General features: G+C 41.2%; 1 long non-coding RNA gene across 1 annotated transcript; it reads right to left on the bottom strand.

Annotated features, from left to right (window-relative positions):
• Positions 1–14,214: 14,214 nt before the first annotated feature.
• LOC117445029 (uncharacterized) lies at positions 14,215–15,239 on the bottom strand. The gene is made up of 4 exons (XR_011643185.1): positions 15,158–15,239; positions 14,863–14,950; positions 14,518–14,673; positions 14,215–14,322 (listed from the first exon to the last, which is right to left on the bottom strand). It is a non-coding gene; the product is annotated as an uncharacterized lncRNA (long non-coding RNA).
• Between the last annotated feature and the right edge of the window lie 2,624 nt (positions 15,240–17,863).

Here is a 17,863-nt window from a genome sequence, read left to right as displayed (position 1 = left end):
TTGCGGCGCTGTGAAAGTCCACGGCCCACCAATGCCAGAGTCAGCGGCTGCCAGCGGCCCGCCAGCGGCCCGCCAGCGGCCCGCCAGCGGCCCGCCAGAGCCAGCGGCCCACCAAAGGCAGCGGCCCACCAAAGGCAGCGGCCCACCAAAGGCAGCGGCCCACCAAAGGCAGCGGCCCACCAAAGGCAGCGGCCCACCAAAGGCAGCGGCCCACCAAAGGCAGCGGCCCACCAGGAAAAATCCCGAATCTCCCGATGGCCAATCCGAGCCTGCTCACACAAACACAACTGCAACCAAAATCATTTACAGACATATGTAAAAATCTCTCATACACACATGTGAAATGTTCTGAAACGCTCTCACACACACACACACACACACACACACACACACACACACACACACACACACACACACACACACACACACACACACACACACACACACACACACACACACACACACACACACACACACACACACACACACACACACACACACACACACACACACACACACACACACACACACACACACACACACACACACACACACACACACACACACACACACACACGCACAAAACAGCGTTGCAGTCGGGAAGAAAAGCAATGTGGAGCGGCACCTCACGACTTCATAAGGAGTTTAACCATGACACTTTTCGAAATCCCGTTTGTTTCCCCCCACTTTACACATACATGTAGGCCTATGTTTATTATTATTTTTTAATGCAAGCCGTCATCGCCACGGAGGAGCACACAGCCTCTGTGAGCGAGCGAGACAGAGAGAGAGCGAGAGAGCACACCTTTATCTATTTAATATAGCCTAGTTGTAAAAAATAAAGTAAGAAATCATTCCAAAGTGTACTATAGGACAGTAAAAAAAAAAAACTGTTTAAAAGGGGAGTGATTAATAAAATATGCATAAATAAAAAGAAAGAATGCTAACTAGGTAACATAAGATAAGAATAAGCAAGTTTAAATGATTTGTTATTGGTTGTGATCATATTCTAAAGATGTTTGGATTATTGTAAAGTATACAGCTCTCTTTCATCTGACGGCCCGTCTACACGACAGCGTCGACAGCGTCGAAAGCTCCAATCTGCTCCAATCTGCCCATTCACTTTCAATGGGGTGACGTCACGTAGCCGCGCTTTTTCGCCGAACTGGATTGTAGGTAGCAGAGCGAGGCGTCTCAGGCGACAGAAGTTGAACAATGTTCAACTTCTGTCGCTGTGCAACGCTGCGCAAATGTGGGTCTGACTCTGCCTCACAGAGGGTGACTGGCTGTCTACATGATGTGGCCTGCCGACATGGCCACTTTCATACAGACCATACACTAATGCCCTCGATTGGTCTCTGTGTCATTCAAGCTCGGGAGGGTGTGTGTGTGTGTATGTGTGGCGCAAGTGAGCAAGAGAGAGAAAGCGCGCGCATCGGTTACGTGTAGGCTATTGTTGTTGTTAGCATTTGGTGCTAGCTAGCTGCGCTAACGGATATAAGGAGCTGTTTCAACAACAAGGTGGAGGAGAGTCCTCTCCAGTCAGACTGAGAGACTGATAACTACAGCTCAGGTGAGGTAAAGGACTCTGCTGAGTGTTGTTAGGAGATTTGGTGGACAACTCGTCCGCTTTCTTAAATCTCCTCGCGTCCCTAAACATGCTGATTATTCTTACAGGAAGGAATTCACTGCTGCCAAGTAACCGTTAAACAATAATCCACTTTAATGGTAATAAAACAATAATCCACTTTAATGGTAATAAAACAATGCATTACAATCAATACAGTACAAATTAAATACAGTTTATCTGTGGGATCCCACATTTACCTGATACTCACGTGTGCCAGCGAGAGGAGAGAGAGAGAGGGCACACAGCGGGGTTCCTGTCTAAATACCTCGCTGACCAGAGGAGGAGTTATCTGCGCCTCCCTTCCAGACCAGTGATTGGCTGCCCAAATTATCATCAACACCTCACATCATTATCACAGGGATCTGAGATGACTGTATGTTAACTCCACACCTTCCCCCTCTTCCTTTGTCCTCAAAAAACCAAATGTTCACAGGCCCCAAAAACAGTTCACAGTGTTCTACCCAAATCATTTCCCCTTTTTAAGCATCTTGATAGTTTACTAACATGAATACATACAAATATTTCCTCACAATTCCCCCTTTTGCACTCTTAAAAAAGAGTGCAACTTACACAAGGCACTTGCAAAAAAAAAATGCATCCTTGTCTGCTGAGTCTCCATACTTGTCCTCTCCGGATACAACTCGAATGGTTTCATCAGACCATCTCTGAGGGCAGGATGGGCTGGTTACACGCAGCACATTTAGGCGCCAGGACCCTGTGGTAGTCTTTCAGACAGTAGATTTTATTCTCAGTGTCCACAGTGAAGGGCACTCCGTCCAGGCTCTCGTTGCAGATGACGCAGCGGAAGCAACCGGGGCGGTAAGACTTCCCCAGGGCCTGCCGGCCTGCATGTCCATGATTAGAATACCACCTGCGTTGCACTTGTCTGCAGACTGCTGGAACCCAGAGTACAGAAAGTCCTCTTCACAGAAAACCCTTCCTGCGTCATAGTAGAACGCCTTCCCTCTCAGCCTTCGACTACAGGCGCTGCAGGTGAAGCAGCTGTCATGGTAGAGGCTGCCCATAGCTTGGCAGGCCTGGCTGGCTCCATACACCGTCAGGTTGTACTTAACACACACTCCTGTTTCAGCGGAGAGTGGAGTCCCCTGTGCCGTCCTGGCTTGCCGTGTCTTTGTCCCCTCTGATCCGCTGACGGCGGCTTCTGGGCTGCCTGCTAGAGAGATGTCTTCCTTCTCCTCCGGCTTGCTGATGGCGGCTTCCGAGTCGATGCTGAATAGATGTCCTCCCGATCTTCCTTCTCCGGTCCGATGATGATGCCTCCCGGGACGACTGCTGGATGGATGTCCTCTGGGTCACTCGGTCGGGGCCGGAGAGCCTGGGGTTGACAGTCAGCCTCCTGCGTCTCGGGTCCCCCTTTTGGCATCCACAACCTGTGTGGAGAAATCTGATACAAATCCCTCAAGCCTACGCTCCGGGCTCTGGGGCCCTCGGCTGTTTGACCCACCAGTGCGTGGCCACTTGGAGCCTGTTGGTGGGGTGTCTTAAAACAGACGTCTGTGAACAGGTTTTCTAAATTAATTGTGCAGCTTCAGAATCTTAATCCTTACTTGGACTGTGCCCACTAAATAAGAACCCCAACATCTTTAGGTAATCTAAATAACATATTTCAATAGCTCTGAATTTCTGACAAGCATCTGTGTTTATTTAAAAATAAAATCCCTGAGATCCCATTAAAAATCTAAAAATATGATTTGAACTGCTAATGTTTCTGGTAAAGAAACACACTAATATTATGGATTCAAAAACAACCAAAATCACAATACTAACAAAGTGAATGGCTTCCTGGTGATACTGCTTCTACCCGTCAGTTCTTAGATATTATCCCGCTGAAAAAATGAATACAGAATTCCAACAAACTGTCATCAAATGTCTTTCTATTATGTATTTAGATTAAATGTATATCCCCATAATGACCTCAACAATAAAGTCTATGGCTTTTACTTCTTTACCAGGCTAGTTACATGATGTTGTCCAAATTACATTCTATCTCATTACATTACTATGTTTTAACTTTAACTGTAAATATGTTCTTTCTACATTTCAAACCTTAGTTACTTTAATACCTGTTGAAACATTAGTTGACACATTACTCACAGGTCAGTTTCTTCCATTATTCCATTCTGGACTGACATCTCTCTGGTAGCCCCTTGGCCACTGATTCTTTATCTGTGTTACCTGCTATAATTCAATCAATATTAGAGACATGTCAACATTCATCAAACAGTGTGTTATCCCCAGATATGGAGCAGGTCAATTCTAAAACTGTCAATCAATGGTCAGATTGAACAATCGAGTTGGGCCAGCCGGTTCCTTTCAGTCCCTAAATGAAAAATGTACATTGTAAAGTTTACACTCCCCCTTTTTTACACATTATCTCATGTGTAAACAAAAACCTGTATGGGAAGAAAACCTTCAGGTCATAATGGATCATAAGACAATACCAAACATTTTTCCCAAATGTACATCCATCATTTTCCACAGTAAACACTTGAGAGTGTTTCTCCCCATCATTCAGTCCTAAAAGAAACAGAATTCCAAATGTCATAGTTTGAGTTTCACATTCTTCAAACCGCCACCTCCTGTGGGAGTGAAACATCATCAAGAAGATTAGAAACGGTTTCCCCTTTTGTGCAATGTTAGGAAACCTCTCATTTCACACATTATTATCACACAAAAATAATGTGTTAGTCCAAAACATGCTTGATTAGTCATCGTTTTAAATCATGCAGTTGCACTGATCAGGTGCTGACATACACACACTCACACTCACACTGTCAGGTTGTAAAGTCAGGTTTGGTCAGGTTCACCGCAGAGTCAGTCATTGACAGTGCCTTCCCAAGTTACCCTGTCGGTCAGTTGGTCTCAGTCTTTTTGGCCATGTGTCGTGCTCTGCAGAGACTCCGATCTTCCAGCACATGCAGGCCAGCATCCTTCGTCTATAAAAATCTGTATATATGGAGCGCCATCATTTATTAATTCACAATTACAACTATAATGTTCAAGATATCTCCAACCCCTCCTTGCTGTTTCCCACATTCCCTGAAAAGTGTCTAGCCAAAAAAAAATGTCACTTCCTTATTGTACTATTACTATTACTGCAATTCATTTACACCTAATTAGTATTATAATGACTAATAGATCTATTTCAGAAACATGTGTACATCACTATCTTGTGTCAAAACATTACTAGGATCTGTAAAGATCTGCTATGTATTCCATAACTCATTCTATCAATTTATCTTCAATTCTGGTGCACTTAAAGAACAATGTTACCCTCTTTAACAGTGCGTGGAACTCTGGGTGTCTGAACATGAAACCAGTACCTCAAATTGAAATACTATATTTTGTTTAGAACCAGCTTTCCCTTCAACATGACCTATATAAATAAATATTTATCTGATCTCATAGAGCTGTTACTAAAACTCTCCCTTTGAACTGATCAATACTGTAACAAATTAAAACACTACCAAATTCACACACGAATAAAAAGTCCAGTGCATACTTCCTTCATGCCCCCCCTTTCCTATCAGTGTGTTTTAGACTGATTTTCCACTTCACTTTAATAGTTCTCCTCTTTTCCGCTATTTTTATTTACCAATTGACTAATTTATGGTCAATACATCTTCTTATCTTCACTTATTTATATTTATCTTTTGTTCACGATAACAATGGTATAACAACCACACGTCTTCAATTCTGGTCCACCTAAAAATCAATGTTAAACTCTTTAGCAGTGTGTGGAACTCTGGATGTCCGAACATGCAACAATTACTCCCTCCTTTATCAAGGATTTAAAAACAGAAATCATTTCATATTTCCTATGGTAATAACCATGCTACAATGGTGAAATCAATTATTTAGATTGGAATACGATATCTGGCTTGGCACCAGCTCTCCCTTTAACATTATCCATACAGATAAAGATGTGTCTTATAGAGTGGTTCCTAAAACTATCCCACTACTTTATTCACACGTGAATAAAAAATGTCAAAGAATATTTTGTTTACATGATGAAAAGATTGAAGAATATGGTCGTACTCTGTCATGTCTCCCCCTTTAACCCTCAGTGTGTTCTCATTTTACTCTAATAGTTTACTGCTATTTTTAATTTAATAAATCTTTCTGTCTTTACGTATTTATGCTTTAAATGTGCGTTTTGTGAATAAGTGTGTTTATGTGTAAACTCACTCATTCCCGTTTTCCTTTTCTCCTCCTCTGGTTTTCTCAAGCCGTGACCCCGGCCTCCTCACTTCTAATCCACCATGCCAACTCCTCTGATTCTGTGTTCTCTTCAGTCCATCAGCTGTAACTTCATCCGCTGTCAGCCATTGGCCCAGTTACATCTGCATGCCCCATCATGCCAATGTTCTTGCACTGCTTTGCATTTCATCTCCTCCTTTACAGTCTCCCTGCTGTTTTTATGGAGGGCGGATTCTGCTCTCATGTCCCACACTTTGCTCTTGTGCTCAGCTTGGAACTTCATGGTCCCGTCTGAGGGACTGATGAGCGTAGATCTCTGCCCGTCAGCATGCTGTTTGGTTCTGGATGCCACAGGTGGAGATAGTTCTGGCTGCAGTCTTGTTGTTGTTGTTTCAGCTCTGGTTCTCTGTCTGTTCGATGGAGAAGGAGGAGTCTCCTGTTGGGTTAGGTCTTTTGTCTGCTTGGAGGGTCGGGATCGTAGCCTTTTCTAACTCAGAGGGGGAGTCCAGGTCTCGGGACGCATTACCTATAAAAAATCTAGCACACTGAGGTTAAATAAATCCAACCCTTTCCACTCTGACTCTTTCTAATCATACTATCTGTCTTAATTGTTAAATGCCATCTAAACAACATAATTGATGTCTACTAATGATATCACAAAAACTCACTCTAAAAATTGTTTCATCCATTGCTACATATTTACCCAACATAACTCTTTCAGGAAACCATTTTCTCCTATACATTGAAAAACGTACATGTTTCCAGCATCACATATTCCACACACTACGAAAGAACATCTACATATTTTCTCCAATATTTTAAGCTAGTTTCTATAGCAAGATTATCATGTGTGACATAATAATCAGATGTCTTGTTTGCTAACCAAGAATATTAAACTTTAAAATCTCTTTTGGCCAGTTGAAGTCCTGCTTACTTCATCCTTAAAATCTTCTTTAATTTGAAACCAAAAAAGGTCTTCCTTCTCCACCATGATCCTATCTCTATATCAAAGTCCAGACAAACTGATGATTTATCTTTAGAAACCATGAGGAATGACTCATAAAACACTATTCTCCCTTACTTCAGTTCTAAATCAAATGAGCCAGACAGGAAACCCCCTCTAACCACTTGAAATTGTTTATCTAAGTTGTGTTACAAGCAGGTTAGATCTGTAATGAATTAAAATCAATATTTAAGGACGCAATATAAGTTAAATATATTGTTAAGCAAATTACTGTTTTATTGTGAAGGCATCTCTGGCGAACAGCGGCCTTTGGCTTTTATTTTGAAAGGCCGTTCCGGAACAGCGAGTCCGATTTCTAGAAACACGGCAAATTGACAATCGTTCTAATGCATTAACTATAGTCGTGAAAGAGACAAGGAGGGGGAAGGCGTGTGGAAGCAAGCAATGAACTGAAAATGCCACCAATCCTCTGTTTTAACGTGATGGCGGACATTGAAAACCGAAGCGGGCCTAAGCACCCCTGTCATATAAACATTACTGACAAGCGTTCAAAAACCCTTCTGCCTACCACCTAGGCTACTACTTTTTGTTTTATTCATAACCTAAAAATACAATTGTGATGAATAGCTTGCTCTTGTACCATTACATTTACCAACATAAAACAAGGTCTGTACTAATCAACAATGACAACCTACAGACAGCTTATTTATTTAAATATACAAGCCTTTTCTTTATCCCCCTGTTTGATTCCACTTAAAATCAATCTCTTAATCTGTTCCCATTGCTCCCGATAACTCCCTGGAATTTCAGAATCGTCTTTACTATTCTGACGCAATATATTGACTTCGCTTTTATTTATCTGACTTAATTAACGTGCTTCCCCCCCTTTCAGCCACTAGATGGCAGCAGCAGAGCACAAATGAGCTTCACTCTTCTGAGCGAATGTCTGATTACCACAGACAATCGCCCACACAGGTTATTCAGGTAAAAATCACACAGATTTATTCCCCGTACAGTTTGTCTAGCTTGATAACGTGCTTCATATGTCGTCACGCAGGACTCTCTGTCTACCTTGCGATCAACGTTATGTTTACGTCAGCCTTTCAAATTACTTGAACAAATAGCAAACGCTGGCACTTCAGCTTATGGCCCCCAGTCTGCTATTGAACCTCAGTTTTAAACGGCGATTCGATCTGAAAAATCGAATTTCCAGGTTTCGTCGTGCAGGAATTTCACCTCACAGCCCACGAACTGCACCGTTTCCACGCCACTTAGGAATAAACTACCTAAAATCCACGCCAAACCGCTTCCTATCTCGTCACGCAGGACTCTCAGTCTACCTTGCGATCAACTTTCACATGTTTTATATAACTTTCCTAACATAGTAAAAACATGCATCGTATATTCCATTCAAACTTCAAAAACACTGTGAAACGCCTACAGACAATCGTACAGTTTTGTTTACCTTATTTGTAGCTGCAGGGCTCTGCGATTGTCTGAGGTGTCTAAAAGTGTTTGTTCCCGACCCAGTCTGGCCGTCAGAATCCTTCCACAGCTCTGTTTATTCGGCACGTCGAGATCACCATTTGTTAGGAGATTTGGTGGACAACTCGTCCGCTTTCTTAAATCTCCTCGCATCCCTAAACATGCTGATTATTCTTACAGGAAGGAATTCACTGCTGCCAAGTAACCATTAAACAATAATCAACTTTAATGGTAATAAAACAATGCATTACAATCAATACAGTACAAATTAAATACAGTTTATCTGTGGGATCCCACATTTACCTGATACTCACGTGTGCCAGCGAGAGGAGAGAGAGAGAGGGCACACAGCGGGGTTCCTGTCTAAATACCTCGCTGACCAGAGGAGGAGTTATCTGCGCCTCCCTTCCAGACCAGTGATTGGCTGCCCAAATTATCATCAACACCTCACATCATTATCACAGGGATCTGAGATGACTGTATGTTAACTCCACACCTTCCCCCTCTTCCTTTGTCCTCAAAAAACCAAATGTTCACAGGCCCCAAAAACAGTTCACAGTGTTCTACCCAAATCATTTTCCCTTTTTAAGCATCTTGATAGTTTACTAACATGAATACATACAAATATTTCCTCACAGTGTTTAGATAGTTAACTTAGTTCTCAGTGGGTCTCACGGTTTGGTCACCATTCACGAAAACACATATTTCCATTTGAAGGGAGAGTGATTAGTAAAATATGCATGAATAATAATAAAAAAACGTTAACTAGGTGAACAAATGTAAGATAAACTTTAAAAACTTGTTGAGAGCTAAAACTAGTCTTTGCTGCTGCCTCAGAGGAGAAGGGGGGAGACAGGTGAGGCTGGTTCAGGAGCCCAGACACACTCACAACTATAAATGAACCAAAAACAAATAAATAAACAAGTTTCAATGTTTTATCATATTGGATATGGTATGTTATTGGTTATGGCCATGTTATTATGATTTTATGATTATTTAAATGTATACAGTTCTGTTTCATGTGGGTGTAGTCTCTCTCTTTATTTCCCCCTTAAAGTGAACCAGATTGATGCATTTAAAGGTGGGGTAGGTAAGTTTGAGAAACCAGCTCAAGATACACTTGTTGTTATATTCCATGGAATGCTCTTAACATCTCGATAGCAATGAATATCTGAAGTGCTTTGACAAAAAATCCATTAAAAAATATCATCTGTGGAAGCCGTGGCGCTGTAAAAAGCACGACCAATCATCTGAGCCGGCCCGGCTAAAGTAACTGGATGGCCTACCTGCCTGTCAGCCTTCCATCTGTGCACAAACTTATCTCGTGCCCTCATTGGTCATGTGAGCGTTCGTGTGTGTTGGAGGAGGGGCTCTGTGAGGAAGTGGCAGATTTGTTCCGGTTGTGTATTTTCAAATTCTAGTGCACTCCAGCTGGTTTCTCCAAAATGACCTACCCCAACTTTAAGTCCAACATTTAAAAAAAAATCTTACCGGGGGAGAATGCCCCCGGACCCCCCTATAGGATTTGAGGTCCACTCCCACTTAAAATATGTTCACATGAATAGGTTCCTAAATAGATTTGCACATTTGTTTAAATAGTAACCCATCTCCATGTTTATTTTTTGGAAGTAGATTTAGAGGGCTATCACTACGGGCAGCAACGCTGTAAATATTGACAAATAAATCCAGCAAAATGGCACAAAAAACTGGTAGTGGCCTGGCTGGGTGTATAATTCCCGGCCTGACTTATTGTCCCAGTCCGGTGTTGCAGTATAACGTGAGTCATGACAACTGGCGACATTCTATTATTTTCGTCATAGGAATCCGGGGCGTGTACATTGAGGACCCATTGTTGACTTACCATGTCGATCGTCTCGTTTGTCGTTTACGTTCATCTTTTGCTATATCTGCCTTCCTAAGATCACTTTGATGCACATTCAGTACTCGTATGTGAGGTTGTGGGTGAGAGGTGGATATCGTGACGCTTACAGGGAGGTATCGAACATTACAAAGTAGGTGACTGTGTGGATGCCTGTTCAAAATATTGCAAACTTGAATAAATCATTTAAATTATATATTTGTGTCCGACTTTCATTTGTACATCTTTCTTAATGTGATGTATAGTAGCTCTGGTAGCTGTCCATACCTTCAGACAGCCTAAAAGTAAAACACAATTCGTTTATTCACAGCCCGAACGCTCATCGAGATGACTGGATCACTCATGACAGGTTGTGATCAGCTCCGATTAAATTGTGATATCAATGCTGTAGCTATTCTCCAGGGAGCACGTTTTTTTATGAAATACCTGTATCCCTCTCATCACAACAAGACTCTACACTGTGCAGAAAAAACAATTATATACATGAAAATAACCTTGATGCATGGGAATGAATGGGTAAGAAGTTGTATTTATTTCCTGACCAACATTTGGCTGCACTGTCAGAAATAATGTGCTAAATTTGTACCTTTAGGGGTCCAACAGCTCGTCACTGGGGCAGTACCCTCAAAGGTACACCCATTGTACCCCTTAACAAGGGTACATATTAGTACCCTTACAGTTTGTACCTTATGGGGGCAAATATGTACCCCTGGGGACAATAATGGACCTTGATGCTCTAGGACTTAAATGTACCCTTGGAAATGGTACAAATTTGGCCTTTAAAGGGTACTGCCCCAGTGACAAGAGCATTGTACCTTATGATGGCAAATTTGTACTCGGTACAACATGGGACACAGTAAAAAAAATATTTTTTCTCACATTTATTAACATAAAAAATAATTACATCATCAATCTATAACACTTTCAACATTTAAATCATACAATTTATGGCAATATCACATTAAAATTCATATAAAAATGCCACATCACAAAAACATATTTTCTATCAATACAGAATTTCAGAATAATGTTAAATGTATCAATGCCACACAATACAATACAATCCAGCATAACGCATTTCATTGAACAATAGCTTTCCCCCTTTTAAGTCACAATTCCCTTAAACATTTTCTTGTCCTGGTTTATTAACACTCCATTGAGTATCAACATTGACTGTGTATGCATGCAGGTGTGAATCATAAGACATTGGGACAAGAAGCTTACGGCATAGAAGCCACAGTGTGTTAACATTTAAAATATATTTGATTATGAAAAAAAGAGGAATATTCTCTGCATGTAAATCATGTAATCAACAATCAACACATCTTTACATGCATATTTTACACTGTCAATTTATGACCATTGAAACATGCTGCATGTTTTTTTAATGCTTCTTGACTGCCGTGTACACGAGCAAGACATCTCTGTAACTCTAATGGGAGCGATGAAAACAGAGTATCTGTACTTGCCCCTGTCACCATCTCAAATTCATCAAGAATGTTGTCTTGGGAAAACTCCCAATAGTTCATCCATACTAGGTGGTATGTCTGCCCTAGCCTCAGGCTGTAGATCATTGTCCATGTTGTCCATATCATTGTCATTGTTTAGATCAGTGTCATTGTCCATATCATTCGCACCGCTATCAGGTAGCACGTGCTCTCCATGTTTACGATACACATGACGCCTGAATGATTTGTATAATGTGAACGTTGACTTGCAGTCATTTAGTCCACAAGTAATATTAAAGTTGGCTTTGTGGGCGTGGATAAGACCAACATGTTGAACCAGTTTCATTAAGGTGAAGGTGGTTCTTCTACACCTTGTACATCTATATGGTCGTGGCATTTTTAGTACAGTAGATTGATCATTCGGGTCACAGTGACTGGTAAGGGCTTTTCACCCACCTCAATAATGTCTAGTGTAGTACGTTGGAGAAAGGTCAGCGTATTCGTCATGTAGGGTGGGTAAGCTAAGTTGAAAACAAAGTAGGCACAGAAGGCTGAAATTACCCCATCTTCAACTCCTGCGCCCCTGCATAGATCCACACTGTCCAATTTGACCAAAACCTTCCTGGTAAAGGCCGTCTTCCAGTCGGTGTCTACCAACTGTATACAGTTGGGTAGGGACTTGGAGCGTCGTGCTATTCAGAGAAAAAGAAAAATTACAGAACAATGGTGAAGTTAGCAAGTTATTAAAACCGATCCAGCTTCATGATCAAGGCTCCATACCATCATCATAGTCTAGCAAAAAACAGCATGAAACTTAATTATTACAATTTTCTAGTGAGACAAAAACAAGTGTTTTACCCCTGTAGATTATAAGGCATTAACTCCATACCTGTCCCAATGTAATGAACTGGTCGGCCTTCTCTTTAAAGATGTGGGGCAGCAGGATCAGCGCAGCACGGAAGTCCACATCTGTAGGACAAGGTGGAATAAATCAAAGTTAAACATTTAAACTAGGGCTGTCAAGTTAACGCGTTAACGCAAAAAAAAATTAACGCCACTAATTATTTTAACGCGATTAGCGCATGTGTATTCTTTTCCTCGGCCGCCCCGTAGCTTCAGAGCGCATCCAGTTTAAAATACCATCTACAAGCTGATGCTGACAGCCCCGCTCCTGCCGCCCGCTTGTGGCAGACCACACTTCCACTCACCGGCAGGCACCGACTGGCCATCGGGAGGACCGGGAGGGTGTGTGTGTGTGTGGCCCGAGCGAGAGAGAGACATTACGTGCATTGTTGTTGTTAGCATCTGGTGCTAGCTAGCTGCGCTAACGGATATAAGGAGTTGTTTAAATGAAAACAGAGGAGCGACATTTCGCCACAACTGCGCCGAGCACTTGACTTTATGCAGGAAGCCAGACATTGTAGGAGTAGTCAGCACACTCAGCTAGTGTTAATGCGCGCAACATTCGCAGCGTCCAGGCACACACACACACACACACACACACACACACACACACACACACACACACACACACACACACACACACACACACACACACACACACACACACACACACACACACACACACACACACACACACACACACACACACACACACACACACACACACACACACACACACACACACACACACACACACACACACACACACACACACACACACACACACACACACACACCATTTGTATTGTATGAGAGGTTCCAGGTTGTTGTGTTTAATATTCATGAGAATATTTGTCATTGTTCAAATGATAATAAACATTAGCATAAAGCATATTTGTCCACTCATATGTTGATAAGAGTATTCAAAACTTGAAAAATATTCCTCTAAGGTACATTTAGAACAGATCAAAAATGTGCGATTAATTTGCGATTAATCGCGATTAACTATTTTAATCGACTGACAGCCCTAATAAAAACGTAATTTGAGATTCTCAAATGAGATTTTCAAGACCTAGCCTAGTTGACTGCCTTTTGATAAGAGTGCACAAAGCAGATGGAAATCACTTCAGGCAACATGTTGACTTTTCTGTAAATTGAATGCAAAAGTTGAATGAAAACCCAGTCTGTGCCTATTAAAGCCTTTTAGTACGAGAGAAAAATAACTCATAAAATAATGATTTATTTTCTACAAAAGCGCTTTAAAAAAAGCACTGACCATAAACAAAAATAAAACGGTAGAATACCTGGTAGATCCTCTGCCAACATTTCCTCCCTCGCTTCAGAGTACATTTTGGCTAATGGGGATTTTCTAGCTTGACCACCTTCGGCACTATGCCGGTGAAGCCCTCTTTCCAACGCCGGCACAAGTTCACCGCAGATGGCTGGATCCTGTCAACCTCATCGCACAACTGAAAAGAGTTAATAGAAAGGGGAAATTCATTAGTCATTTTACCAAATCATCTCAATATTGAAGGACCAGACCAGTATTAAAAGAACTCTCTTTTCTTCTTTTCAATGAAATTGACTGTTACAGTTCCGAGTGCTATGGAGTACTTACATTGACATCCTCAACTGTCATTCCATCCGCGATCTCCTTTCGGTGCCATGAAAAAGTTAGCTGCATTCGGTCTTTTACAAAAGAGGTGTCTGGGTTCATCTTCTCATACTGCATTTGCAGAACGTGCACATGCCTCTCAATAGAGGATGCATCCTCACCGATTACAGCAGGCACCTGTTGGAAATAAGAAGTGAAAAGGAAACAGTTCAAGTTTGAAGTTCAACTTCACAATGCAACATTTTTTTTTATCTCATCTGAACTAGAATTTTGCAACCACAAAAAAATACTGTTCACAGACACTTCCAGTAAAATATTATTGTGCACAATGACTTCTCCAATCAAGGTATGCAGCTACATACATTCACTCACTCCTGACACAGATCTGCAACAGCTTCTTGCAGCTTTCGTAGACTCTCTGGCTCTCTTGTGACCAAACTTTTCCTTACTCCTTTTCACTTCATCTTCGTGGATTAAAGGTGCACGCTCTGCTTTGAATTTGCATTTGAGGGACTGATGCCAGGTATGCTAACACAGACAATGAAACAAAGATAACCCGCACTATTAAAAAACAATTAAATGAACGTATCCAAGGAAAGCATAAACATAATACATTTGTATGCATTATTGTATTTTATATCATTCAATGTTTCCAAAATCATTACATCGGAAAATAACTAGCTGCATAATATCACATCAACTATCTTTTTAACTTACATAGCCATTTCTCTCCAGATCCTTAAGGAAGGGGTACTTCATAATAAGTGCTTGAACTACTTGCACATATTCTGTGTTGGTGGGATGCCTGTAAGAAAGATTACATTAAGGAATACAGCTATTTATACTCTACCAACAAATTGCTGTTTAAAAGCCACAATTGTGAACATACATCTTAGCATGGATCTTGAAATTCCCACAATTCATCACTTCCCACAGTAAATTTGGCTTTGCATCTTATCTGCCTGAAGTATATTGGTGAAGCAAAGAGTAAAAATGGACAATACTGACTTACATTGTGTATTCTATTATTGCTTCATGGAGAACACGAATGATCCTATGTCGATCTCTGGATGACTTCTGACAAGCTTCTTTGTTATCAAGTTTGGTCTGAAGTTGGAAGAACGAATCCAGCAGGCAGTCTCCCCCTTGCCTCATTTCTGACATGGGGTGGGGAAGGGAGGAGATGAGGAACTTGTATTACCAGTAGTAGACAGATCAACCCCAAAGTAACACATAATTAGTGTGAATGCTGTTTAATAGTCATTTTTCAAACCAAACAAATACAAAATATATACATTGAAAGAGTAAATAGAGCACATCTTTTATAAAAGAAACGGTTACTCTTGGTCTACCAGTGTGTAGTCAAATCAATAGCTACCGTGAGAGCAGGTTACTGGTCACCGTCCAAAACAGACATTACTGACACATGCGGAGCATAAACGCATTTGATAAACGACATCAATAGCGCCTGGTTTAGTAGCTTTTATGTGCAGCCGGTCAGTGCTACACACATTTCAGGGCTAACTTATTAGGAAAAACATTGACTCAGCACAACATACAATCACACCTGGACAAAGTAATAGGAGCACAAGCACAAAACTCAGCGGCTTCTCTTTCAGGTGCAGCCTTACTTGAGAGACGGGATCACGTACAAGAGCTTCACTCAATCAAGCTAACATTAGCCAAAAACAAGCAACTATAATATAACTCCTGTACTCGAAAACACGCCTCTGTGTAGACAGTCCTATTCAATACAATGGCACGTCGATAGCTGCACCATGAACTGAACTAACGTTAATGGATTAACAAGGTTTCTCAAACCTTTTAAAACACTTGTACCTCACGGCAGAAATCTGCGGACTGAGGAGAAATCACGCTGAGCAAGCTGATGACGTAATCAACAGGATAACGTAAAAAACAACAAGAAGCATGTCAAACACAACGACATGGCAAATTAAGCCCTTATTACACTCATGAAGGCATAACATTACTGAACCGTTAACGTGCAATCGTAACAATTGTTAGGATTTCCACTGTCTTAAGGTTAACTTATTAAAGTGGAACCTCACAGGCTATTTCAGATTGACCGCACTTAATGTTAGCTTCAATAGGTTCACTAACTTTAGCTAACTAGCTTTTTAGCTAGCAAGCAAGCCATTCGGTTCAACTCAATTAGACACGACCTTTAGATAAATCATTTAACTTAGCAGATATGGTCTATAAAGCCATACCTTGGTCATGCACTGGAACCTGTATTTTTGGAGCGATAAAACGGTTAAATGGCTGAGTTTAGCAAGCTAACGGTAGCTAACCCTAGGCTGATAACGTCAATTTTCTAGATAACGCTAGCTAGCAATTTAGCCATTCAGTTCAGTTAGTTTCTTCAGTTTAGACAGAATAGATTTCATAGAACATATAACGCAGTATGTCAACATAATATTACCTCTGAATCTCTGTGCCTCTTCTTCGGTCACCTTTATTCCTGACTCTTCCAACTTCTGGAGAAGCTCCTCGGTTGAAAGCTCCATGGTTTGCCGCCAAGTGCAAATGACAGTTTGAAGTTTGAATAAGCAAATGACGGTGTACTGCTACACCGAATGCGCATGTGTGAACTCTCATTCAAATATCAAAATCCACCATTGTAGCTCTTTATTTAGCCTTATCATCACTGTTGTTTCCTGGATAAATATTTGAAATTAAGTAATTTGCTTTCCAATTCTAATATTTCCAGCCTCTAAAAGGCTTCAGCCTAAATATTACATGGAATTGTGTAGGTCTACATTACAACTCAATTCCTTCTAATCAAATTTCACAGACAATAAAAAAGTATTGTTGAACCTAGGCTTAATGAATGTGTGCACGCACAAAACCAGATTTCACAATTGCCTTAGCAGCCCTGTTGCATTAACCATCCCATCCCCCAACAGCATTTTGGTCACACACTGACATCTTTGTGATTGTACCCCTATATGATGGAAAAATGGTACAGACATGGACCCTTTCTCAGTTTGGAACTTATATGTACCTTATCAACCTAGAAAAAGTACCTATTAGTACCTTATGGATCAACTATGACCCTTTGAGGGTACATCACCAGCAGTTGTACCTTAGAGAACATAAATGGACCTCCACCGTACCCTTTTTTCTGACAGTGTGGAAGACTGGGATACACCCTGGATTGGTTACCTCTACATCACTGGGTGAACACTCTCTATAACAGATATTATAAATGTTTACTTTAATTCACCAAACTTGCATGTCTTTGCACTTTGGGAGGACACTGGAGCAGTTGAAGAAACTTCTGAGCATGGACTCTAAACAGCTAAGATCTAAAACTATACATTGCTTGCTTAATGAAATGTAAACAACTTCATTACTGCTTACTCTGGATGAGTGATGTAAAATGTTTGTCAATAGTCTAACATGTCTCTTTTCTGTTTATTTTAAGATCGAGTGCACTGGGTGCACTATGTGGTACCACACGTACTGTGTTGGGGAGCCCTCTGTCAATGCAGATTTCTTTTGTAAAGGCTGCACTTCTTAGACACACACACACACACACACACACACACACACACACACACACACACACACACACACACACACACACACACACACACACACACACACACACACACACACACACACACACACACACACACACACACACACACACACACACACACAGTTTATTATTTATGTTGGCAAAATCCTGAAT

The sequence above is a fragment of the Pseudochaenichthys georgianus genome, chromosome 4 (assembly GCF_902827115.2).
Source record: "Pseudochaenichthys georgianus chromosome 4, fPseGeo1.2, whole genome shotgun sequence".
Lineage (NCBI taxonomy): Eukaryota > Metazoa > Chordata > Actinopteri > Perciformes > Channichthyidae > Pseudochaenichthys > Pseudochaenichthys georgianus.
This window is presented reverse-complemented; position numbering and strand designations above follow the sequence as displayed.